Source organism: Rutidosis leptorrhynchoides, chromosome 6 (genome assembly GCF_046630445.1).
Source record: "Rutidosis leptorrhynchoides isolate AG116_Rl617_1_P2 chromosome 6, CSIRO_AGI_Rlap_v1, whole genome shotgun sequence".
In the NCBI taxonomy this organism is placed as follows: Eukaryota; Viridiplantae; Streptophyta; class Magnoliopsida; order Asterales; family Asteraceae; genus Rutidosis; species Rutidosis leptorrhynchoides.
Window position 1 is genome coordinate 229874172 of NC_092338.1, and position 10923 is coordinate 229885094.

The following is a 10923-nucleotide window of genomic DNA, read 5'->3' on the forward strand; positions in this document are numbered from 1 at the left end:
CAAAACCTCGCAACGAAATCAATTAATATGGAACGTTTATAATCGATATGAATGGGACATTTCAGTTGGTATCCGAGCGTTGGTCTTAGAGAACTAGAAATTTGCATTAGTGTGTCTTATCGAGTTTGTTTGGATACATTAGTGAGTCTGGACTTCGACCGTGTTTTTTTTAAAAACGATTGCTTAACACTTTTGTTGGAAACTATATATTATTAACATGTAAATATTATGTGATATATTAACCTCTTAATGTGTTTGATATTGTGTGATAGATGTCTACCACTAGCACAAATCCCATTGATTCACCTAATAATAATGAAGAGTCGAATATATTTTGGGAAGATTCACAAATTCCCGAAGAAGAACCGGAAGAGGAGGAACCGGAAGAGGAGGAACCGGAAGAGGAGGAACTGGAAGAAGAGGAACAGGAAGAGGAGGAACAGAAGAGGAGGAACCTGAAGAAGAAGAGGTTCTGGAGGAAGAAATAGTGATACCTACAGTAATTCGATTAAATAAAAGAAAATCCTCAACCAACGGACCAAAGTTAATAATGGTCAAGGGTGTTTCCGCCAAGGAAGCAAAATATTGGGAAGATTACCAATTTTCTGATGAATCGGATCCCGATGAGGATTCCGATAATGTTATAGAAATTACCTCGACCCAATTTAATAAAGCAAAAGAAAATAATAAGGGAAAAGGTATAAAAATAGAGAAACCCGATTCCAACCCCAATGAACTTTATATGTATCGGCAACATCCGTATTTCCTAAAATGTAACAATGACCCGGGAACCTCTAAATCATAAGGTTTTTCTAAACCATTGTGGAAAACGACGGCTCGTATTAGAGGAACACCATATATTCCTAGAAAATTAGGAAAACGAACCAAGTCCGAAGAAGAAGAAACCAGTGATTCAGATTAGAGGGTTGTAATCATGTTGTGTATTACATGTATTGTAGTGTGCTTGTACTTTTATGTTCTATGTAAAAATTGCTAGTATTATTTGTTAATTATCTTTTACGAATCTAATCCTTGTCTATTTTACAGTATAAAAACAAAATGGACGTTAAGGGTAGACAACCGAATATTTTAGAAGATCTATCAGAGGATATGATTGAGGAAATCTTGTCTAGAGTCGGTCAGAATTCATCAGCACAATTAATTATGGCAAAATTAACTTGTCAAACATTTGAAAGACTTTCCAGAAATGCCTTAGTTTATAAAAGGATTTCCTTTGATAGGTGGGGTATATCACATTGGGTAGACCGTAAGTTACGCCGTGTTTTCTTTAAAGCGTTAAATGCGGGGAACCCAAATGCAATTTTACGCTACGGGTTAAGAACCTATTTTGACTCAACATATCCCAACATAGGATTTCGTGAATTAGAAAGAGCTTCTAACATGCAACATAAAGAAGCATGTTATGCTTACGGGTTAGTGATGTTCGCTTCTTACCAAAGTGAGAAAAAAACATCGGATTGAAACTTTTAAATAAAACCTTCCCACAAGTGACGAATTCAGTAGTTGGGGTGAGAAACAAGGTTTTTAGATTATTACGGGGCTGTTGGACATTACGAAACCCTCATCCTTTTGACGACATTACAACATGCTGCCTAGCCAATGGTCATAACGGTTATTTTCCACAAGACCAAGGATGGGAAGTCGTCTTAGTAAAACCAGAATGCATGACTTGTTTCTGGACTTATGAATTACGTGTCTTTATTTTCTTTAATGAACAACTTGCGTATTAACTAGATTTATCTTCAAAACTGTCCTGTATCAAAGTGTACTATATTTCATGTTATATGTAATATAGCAAAGTTGTAAGTTTGAAGAATATTTGTATGTGATATAATATTATAATCATTTTTTCATATGGAATTGTAGTAGTTGAATTGTATATTAGCTACTAAGTATGAACTTAACGGGTAGGTAGTACCCGAATTAAAAACTATAAAACGCTATTATGAAAAAAAAGCTTTTATAAATAAGTTCATACTATGCTACGAAATAATATTGACTACTCTTAAAATTCTATATGATTAACTTAATTCTTTTGGGCTATTTTTGAAGGAAATGGCACCGGCGACTCGTCAGAATTTGAACATGAGCGAGGAAGACTTCCGTGTTTTCCTTGCAGCAAACATAGCCGCAGTACAGGCTGCGATGAAAAATAACAATAACTCTGGATCTAGCAGTGGAACTAATTTCACAAGAAATCGTGCAGGATGCTCCTACAAAGAATTCACTGCCTGCAAACCTTTGGAATTTGATGGAACCGAGGGTCTAATTGGATTGAAACAGTGGACCGAGAAGGTTGAATCGGTGTTTGCCATAAGTAAATGTACTGAAGAAGAAAAAGTAAAGTACGCTACGCATACCTTCACAGGTACAGCGCTAACATGGTGTAATACATATCTCGAACAGGTAGGACAAGATGCTGCTTAAGCACTACCGTGGTCAGCATTCAAGCAATTTATGAACGAGCATTATCGTCCCAGAAACGAGGTCAACAAGCTCAAGGTAGAGCTTAGAGGATTACGAACGCAAGGTTTCGATATCACCACGTACGAACGACGATTCACCGAATTGTGCCTATTGTGCCCCAGAACGTTCGAAGACGAAGAAGAGAAGATCGACGCATTTGTAAAAGGGTTACCGGAAAGGATTCAAGAAGATGTGAGTTCACACGGGCCCGCCTCCATACAAAAGGCAAGTCGAATGGCTCACAAATTAGTGAACCAGATCGAAGGAAGGATTTAAGAGCAGATGACTGAAGAGGCTAACATGAAACAAGTCAAGAGAAAGTGGGAAGAAACCAATGACAAGAGTCACCAATACAACAACAACAATCACAACCACAATCGCAATAACTATCCCAATAATCGCAACATTAATCGCAACAACAACTTTAACAAACGTCCTAACAACAACTACAATAACCGTTCCAACAACAATAACAACAACAACAATAGCAACAATAACAATCCCAACAACAATCTCAATAACAACAATGGCAACAAAAACCAAAAACAGTCATGCCAAAGGTGTGAAGAGAATCACCAGGGGTTCTGCACGACATTTTACACTAGGTGTAGAAGAAATGGTCATAGTGCGGCAAAGTGTGAGGCCTACGAACCAAAGTTTAACAGAATTAAAAGAACAAATAATGTCGGAACAGATAATGCCGCCATAGTTTGCTTTGCATGTGGAAAACCAGGCCACATTAGTAGAAATTGCCCGAATCAGGGGAATACTAGTGGGCAGGGCCACGAAAGAGTTTTCAATATTAATACGGCAGAAGCGCAGGAAGACCCGGAGCTTGTTACGAGTACGTTTCTTATTGACAATAAATTTGCTTATGTTTTATTTGATTTGGGTGCGGATAGAAGCTATATGAGTAGAGATTTTCGTGCTAAACTAAGTTGTCCACTGACGCCTTTGGATAACAAATTTTTACTCGAATTAACAAACAGTAAATTAATTACAGCAGATAATATATGTCGGAATCGAGAAATTAATTTGGTTAGCGAAACATTTAAGATTGATTTGATACCAGTAGAGTTAGGGAGTTTTGATGTGATAATCGGTATGGATTGGTTGAAAAAAGAGAGAGCAGAAATCGTATGTTACAAAAATGCAATTCGCATTGTACGAGAAAAAGGAAATCCCTTAATGGTGTACAGAGAAAAGATCAATGCGAAGCTAAATCTTATTAGTAATTTAAAGGCGCAAAAACTAATAAGAAAAGGTTGCTATGCTGTTCTAGCACATGTCGAGAAAGTACAAACCGAAGAAAAGAACATCAATGATGTTCCCGTCGCAAAAGAATTTCTCGATGTATTTCCGAAAGAATTACCGGGACTGCCTCCACACCGATCTATTGAATTTCAAATAGATCTCGTACCAGGAGCTGCACCAATAGCTCGTGCTCCATACAGACTTGCACCCAGCGAAATCAAGGAACTCCAAAGCCAATTACAAGAAATTTTAGAGCGTGGTTTTATACGACCAAGTACATCACCATGGGGAGCTCCTGTTTTTTTTGTCAAAAAGAAGGATAGTACATTCAGGTTGTGTATCGACTACCGAGAGTTGAACAAACTTACCATCAAGAATCGTTACCCACTACCGAGAATCGACGACTTATTTTATCAACTACAAGGCTCGTTGATTTATTCGAAGATCGATTTACGTTCCGGGTATCATCAAATGCGGGTGAAGGAGGATGATATTCCGAAGACTGCTTTCAAGACGCGTTACGGTCATTACGATTTTATGGTTATGCCGTTTGGGTTGACTAATGTACCAGCTGTGTTCATGGACCTCATGAACCGAGTGTGTGGACCATACCTTGACAAGTTTGTCATTGTTTTCATTGATGACATACTTATTTACTCAAAGAATGATCAAGAGCACGAAGAACATTTGAGAAAAGTGCTAGAGTTGTAGAGGAAAGAAAAACTGTACGCTAAGTTTTCAAAGTGTGCATTTTGGTTGGAAGAAGTTCAATTCCTCGGTCACATAGTGAACAAAGAAGGTATTCAAGTGGATCCGGCAAAGATTGAAACCGTTGAAAAGTGGGAAACCCCGAAAACTCCGAAGCATATACGCCAATTTTTAGGACTGGCTGGTTATTATTGGAAATTCATCTAAGATTTTTCCAAAATAGCAAAACCCTTGACTGCATTAACGCATAAAGGGAAAAAATTTGAATGGAAGGATGAACAAGAGAAAGCGTTTCAATTATTGAAGAAAAAGTTAACTACGGCACCTATATTGTCATTACTTGAAGGGAATGATGATTTTGTGATATATTGTGATGCCTCAAAGCAAGGACTCGGTTGTGTATTAATGCAACAAACGAAGGTAATTGCTTATGCGTCTAGACAATTAAAGATTCACGAGCAGAATTATACGACGCATGATTTGGAATTAGGCGCAGTTGTTTTTGTATTATAGACTTGGAGGTACTACTTATATGGGGTCAAAAGTATTATATATACCGACCACAAAAGTCTTCAACACATATTTAATCAGAAACAACTGTATATGAGACAACATAGGTGGATTGAATTGTTGAATGATTACGACTTTGAGATTCGTTACCACCAGGGGAAGGCAAATGTGGTAGCCGACGCCTTGAGCAGAAAGGACAGAGAACCCATTCGAGTAAAAGCTATGAATATAATTATTTGTACTAACCTTACTACTCAAATAAAGGAGGCGTAATAGGGAGTTGTAAAAGAAGGAAAGTTGTAGAATGAAATACCCAAAGGATCGGAGAAACATCTTAATATTCGGGAAGACGAAACCCGGTATAGGGCTGAAAGAATTTGGGTACCAAAGTTTGGAGATGTGAGAGAAAAGGTACTTAAGGAAGCACATAAAACCAGATATTCAATACATCCGGGAGCGGAGAAGATGTACAAAGATCTCAAGAAACACTTTTGGTGGCCGGGTATGAAAGCCAATATTGCTAAATACGTAGGAGAATGTTTGACGTGTTCTAAGGTCAAAGCTGAACATCAGAAACCACCAAGTCTACTTCAACAACCTGAAATCCCCAGAATAGAAATGGGAAAACATTACCACGGATTTCATTACTAAATTGCCAAGGACTACAAGTGGTTATGATACAATTTGGGTAATAGTCGATCGTCTTACCAAGTCAGCACACTTTCTGCCAATGAGAGAAGATGATAAAATGGAGAAGTTGGCACGATTATACTTGAAGGAAGTTGTCTCCAGACATGGAATACCAGTCTCTATTATCTCAGATAGGGAGATAGGGATGGCAGATTTGTTTCAAGATTTTGGCAGACATTGCAACAAGCATTGGGGACTCGTCTAGACATGAGTACTGCTTATCATCCACAAACTGATGGGCAAAGTGAAAGGACGATACAGACCCTTAAAGACATGCTACGAGCATGTGTTATCGATTTCGGAAACAGTTGGGATTGACACCTACCGTTAGCAGAATTTTCCAACAACAACAGTTACCATTAAAGTATTGAGATGGCACCGTTGAAGCACTTTATGGTAGAAAGTACAGGTCTCCAATTTGTTGGAGTGAAGTGGGGGATAGACAGATTACAGGTCCGAAGATAATTCAAGAAACTACCGAGAAGATCATCCAAATTCAACAACGATTGAAAACTGCTCAAAGTCGATAAAAGAGCTATGCGGACATTAAAAGAAAAGATATAGAATTTGAGATTGGAGAGATGGGCATGCTTAAGGTTTCACCTTGGAAAGGCATTGTTCGATTTGGTAAACGGGGGAAACTAAATCCAAGGTACATTGGACCATTCAAGATTATAGATCGTGTCGGACCAGTAGCATACCGACTTGACATACCGCAACAACTCGCCGGGGTACATAATACTTTTCATGTCTCGAATTTAAAAAAATGTTTTGCTAAAGAAGATCTCACCATTCCATTAGACGAGATTACAATACACGAAAAACTACAATTCATTGAAGAACCCATCGAAATAATGGATCGTGAGGTTAAAAGACTTAAGCAAAACAAGATACCAATTGTTAAGGTTCGATTGAATGCTCGTAGAGGACTCGAATTCACCTGGGAGCGTGAAGATCAGATGAAGCTGAAATACCCTCACCTATTTCCAGAAGATGCGTCAACACCTTCAACAGCTTAAAATTTCGGGACGAAATTTATTTAACGGTTAGGTACTGTAGTGACCCGAACTTTTCCATGATTATATTGATAGTATTTCGTATGCCCGAGAGACGTATTAAATTAATGTGGCTAATATATTATGATCCAATTCGGGTCATACCCAATAACAAGCTTACCAACACTTTATATGTATTTATTTTAATGATTGGATTGTTAAGTCAATACGCGACACTTGGATTTTAGAAAATCGGTTTTCTAAAGTATTATCACTTGAGGTAAATTATTTGGATAATTTAAATATAATTGTTTATAGGTTTAAATGATTATATTATGTTATATTTTATAAAAGGTTTATAAAATATAAGTAACATAAATAATGCATGGTTTTATTTAACAAGTTTTGTAATTATATTAACAAGTTTTATATAAATTACACTTGTTATTTAAATAAAAAAAAGGGATGCAGTTTTTGGGACTCCTAGGTGGGATTCCCATGCTTGCTTAGTAACCTGGAACAACATATTCCTTAAGCATGCAAGTCTCCCTTTTAACCAAGCCATTCCTTGACTCAAGACAAGACTTTAACAAGCAAAACACTAAAACAAACTGCATCAATTTTCTGCTGAAACAGGCCTGCTGGCCGTGGGTTTTTGTGGAGGAAGAAGAAGGTTTTGCTTGCTAAATCTAAGTAATTAAGTGTCTTAAATCCTAACTCAATCAAAGGGGTGTTGGTGCAAAAGGGCTTGTGGGTATTACACACTTGAGGCTTCAAGTTAGAAGCTATAATCCTTCATCTTCATCATCATTTATTGTTACTGCTTGCTGTCCAGTTTCTGGGGTTCAAAGGAAGTGGATTTCAAGCTTGGGTTTAAGGTCATTAGGTGTCTTAAATCTTACCTATCTTAAGGGTGGTAATGGTGAATTAAAGGCTTAGGGTTTTGGTTGCTTAAAGCTTCATATTGGAGGTCATTTACACACATCTTCATCAACTCTCTGCACATTTTGAGCATCCCTCAAACTTGGTTTTGAGGAGGTATATTACTCTCCCTTCTTGTTAATTTGTAAGCTTATGTTCACAACTTGATCCTATTGGGATTTAACTTTAAATTGGTTTAAAGATTAACAAGTTTAATTGGTATATACACGCTTCCGTTTTGATTATAATCTTAAAAGGTTTTAAGACTTATCAAACTTGTTAAATCCCAACAATGGTATCTAGAGCCAAAGTTGTTGAAATATGCTTCGAATTGTTGTTTTAAAACCCATCAACTTTGCATTCTAAGTACATGCATGAAAGAAGAATGCAAAAATTGTTGGATTTGGGTGGGTATTAGGAAATGGCAGAATTCAAGAGGGCTTCAAAAGTGGGTTTTGGACTCTCTAATTTGGTCATACTTGGTTGCATGTTGAAGTTCACAATCTATGCCTTAACCTTGTGTTTGGTTGAATGTTTGAATGAATTGTATGATTCATATGGTTTGTAATATTATTCATTCATATGGCTTGTAATAATTGTTCAATTGGTTTGTAATAATTCATTCATTTGGTTATGTAATTCATTTTATATTTGGTATGTAAAATAGAATAGGTTGTAATTTCATTTTCTAGATAAAATGTATTAGGATACATATTTTGTAAAAATGAAGATACAAGATGATGAAGACTTGAAGAACACAAAAGTGGGAGATTTGAAATCTCCTACTTTGTATGATTAACCCCTTAACCGGTGACATTTGTTTTCGGCTAAACAAATGTCCACCAAAATGGCTAGATTGTGAACACACTTATTTTGCATGTGTGGTTGTTTGTATGATTATTGTTTTGTATGTTTGGTTGATACAATTAATTACATGATAACAACAAGCATAACGACAATTTAATTGGTTAAATTAGACATATTAATGACATGCAAAATGACAATTTAATTGGTTAAATTAAAGGCAACTAAAGACCTTAATAAATGGTTATTAAGAACAAGAAAAGGATCACATATATAAAATGGTTTATATCAAAGTAATTGGCAAATTACAAGACTTGAAAATGGATTTCAAATGAACCATACACTAAATGCATGTTGGTGTATGGCATAAATGTTTTCTCAAACTAGAATTAACGAAAACTTAAAAACCCTTTTACAAACAAGGTAAATAAGTTTAACGCCATCCTATTGTGTGACACTTAAAAGCATTAGGGAACTCATGATGGGATAAAGGTCACCTAACCATTATGAGCAACCTAATATGATTAAGGTAAATTTCGCATGCTTGTGGGATAAAGGTCACCTAACCACATGTATGCTGAATTTACAAGTCTATACAAGTAGGACGACTTGATTTGGGAATCATGAACTTAGGGTCACCGAAGCATGAGGAACAAATAGGCGTTGATGGGATAAATATGCCATGCAAAAGGATTGCATGATCCCATACTCTAGAAGTTGCAAATGGATTGCAATTGTCATTTATTGACTACCTAGCTAAATCAAATTGCGGGATAAAGGTCACCTAACCGAAATTTGGTTTACCGTTGGATTCTAGAATTTAATAGTTCAATTTGATTTAAAGGGTATTGAATGTTAAATTAAAATCGATACTTAAACGAACTTTGTTAATTTTGTAGATGGCCGCCAATAACAACAACAACATACCAAACGCACCACTTAACCTAAACAACCTATCATTAAGGTCTCTCTTAGAGAAAGACAAACTCAACCATACCAACTTTATGGATTGGTTCCGCAATCTTCGGATTGTCCTCAAACAAGAGGATAAAGCGTATGTACTTGAGGACCCCATTCCCGATCAACCGGATGAGGATGATGAGGAGGCAATGGCCTTTTACGATAAGTATTGCCGCGACTCCCTTCAAGTCTCATGCCTAATGCTTGGGACTATGATTCCCGAACTCCAAAAGGATTTCGAGCATCATAGTGCATACGACATGATAACGCAATTGAAGGAGATGTTCCTTCAACAAGCGCGTGTCGAGCGTTTCGAGACCGTTCGGGCGCTACATGCTTGTCGTATGGACGATACCCAATCGGTTTCATCTTATGTGCTTAAGATGAAAAGCCTTATTGATCGTGCTAACCGTCTTAACCTAAACATATCAAATGAGTTAGCCACCGATCTTATCCTTAACTCCCTATCAAAAAGGTTTGATCAATTTGTAATTAATTACAATATGAATGGGATGGATAAAAGCATAGGTGAACTTCACGGTATGCTTAGAACGGCGGAAACTAGCATGGGTAAAAGGGCTTTACCCGTGTTAGCAATCGATCAAGGTGGATCCAAAGGTAAGACCTCTAAGCCAAAGGTGGCTAAGAGAAAAGGACCCGCCCATCAAGGCAAGGGAAAGGGGAGGATGGTTACCCCAACCAAAAACAAGAACAAGAAGCAAAAGGTTGCCGGACAAGCAAACCCCAAGGAAGACCCGTGCTTCGGTTGCGGTGAAATGGGTCACTGGAAACGCAATTGCCCGGTCTACCTTAAGGAGTTGAAGGAAAAGAGGGATGCGGGGCAATCCTCAGGTAACATATATATGGTATATATAGAGCTTAGTATTACTTCTTCTAATACATGGGTATTAGACACTGGATGTGGAACTCACATTTGCAATTCTTTGCAGGGGTTCAAAAGAAGTAGCAAGCAAACGGGAACATCAAGTCTCTTTATGGGTAATGGAGCCAAAGTGCAAGTGAAGGCTCACGGAGACTTTGTATTAAAACTTCCAAGTGGTTTGGAACTTATTTTGAACAATGTTTTGTATGCACCGGATTTATGTCGAAACATTATTTCAGTTTCCCGTTTAAAACAATGTGGTTTTTGTCTTAATTTTGTTAATGATGATATCCACGTTTATTTAGATAATGTATTTTATTTTAAGGCTTCGCCTTCAAATGGAATTTATGAATTGGTTCACGATGACACATCATCTAGTAGCTCGATATACCATACTAGCACCAAGAAACTCAAAATGGATTTGAGTGATTCCTACTTATGGCATTGTCGCCTTGGTCACATAAACAAGAATCAAATGCATACACTTCAAAAGAATGGCCTTTTGAAATCAAATGAACTGGACTCGTTTGATGTGTGTGAATCTTGTTTACAAGGCAAAATGACTAAAGCACCTTTCAAAGGGACCTATGAAAGGGCTAAAGACTTATTAGGATTAATACATTCGGATGTATGTGGACCCTTTAAGCCCATAGCTAGGAATGGTGAAAGATACTTCGTTACTTTCATTGATGACTTCAGTCATTTCGGATA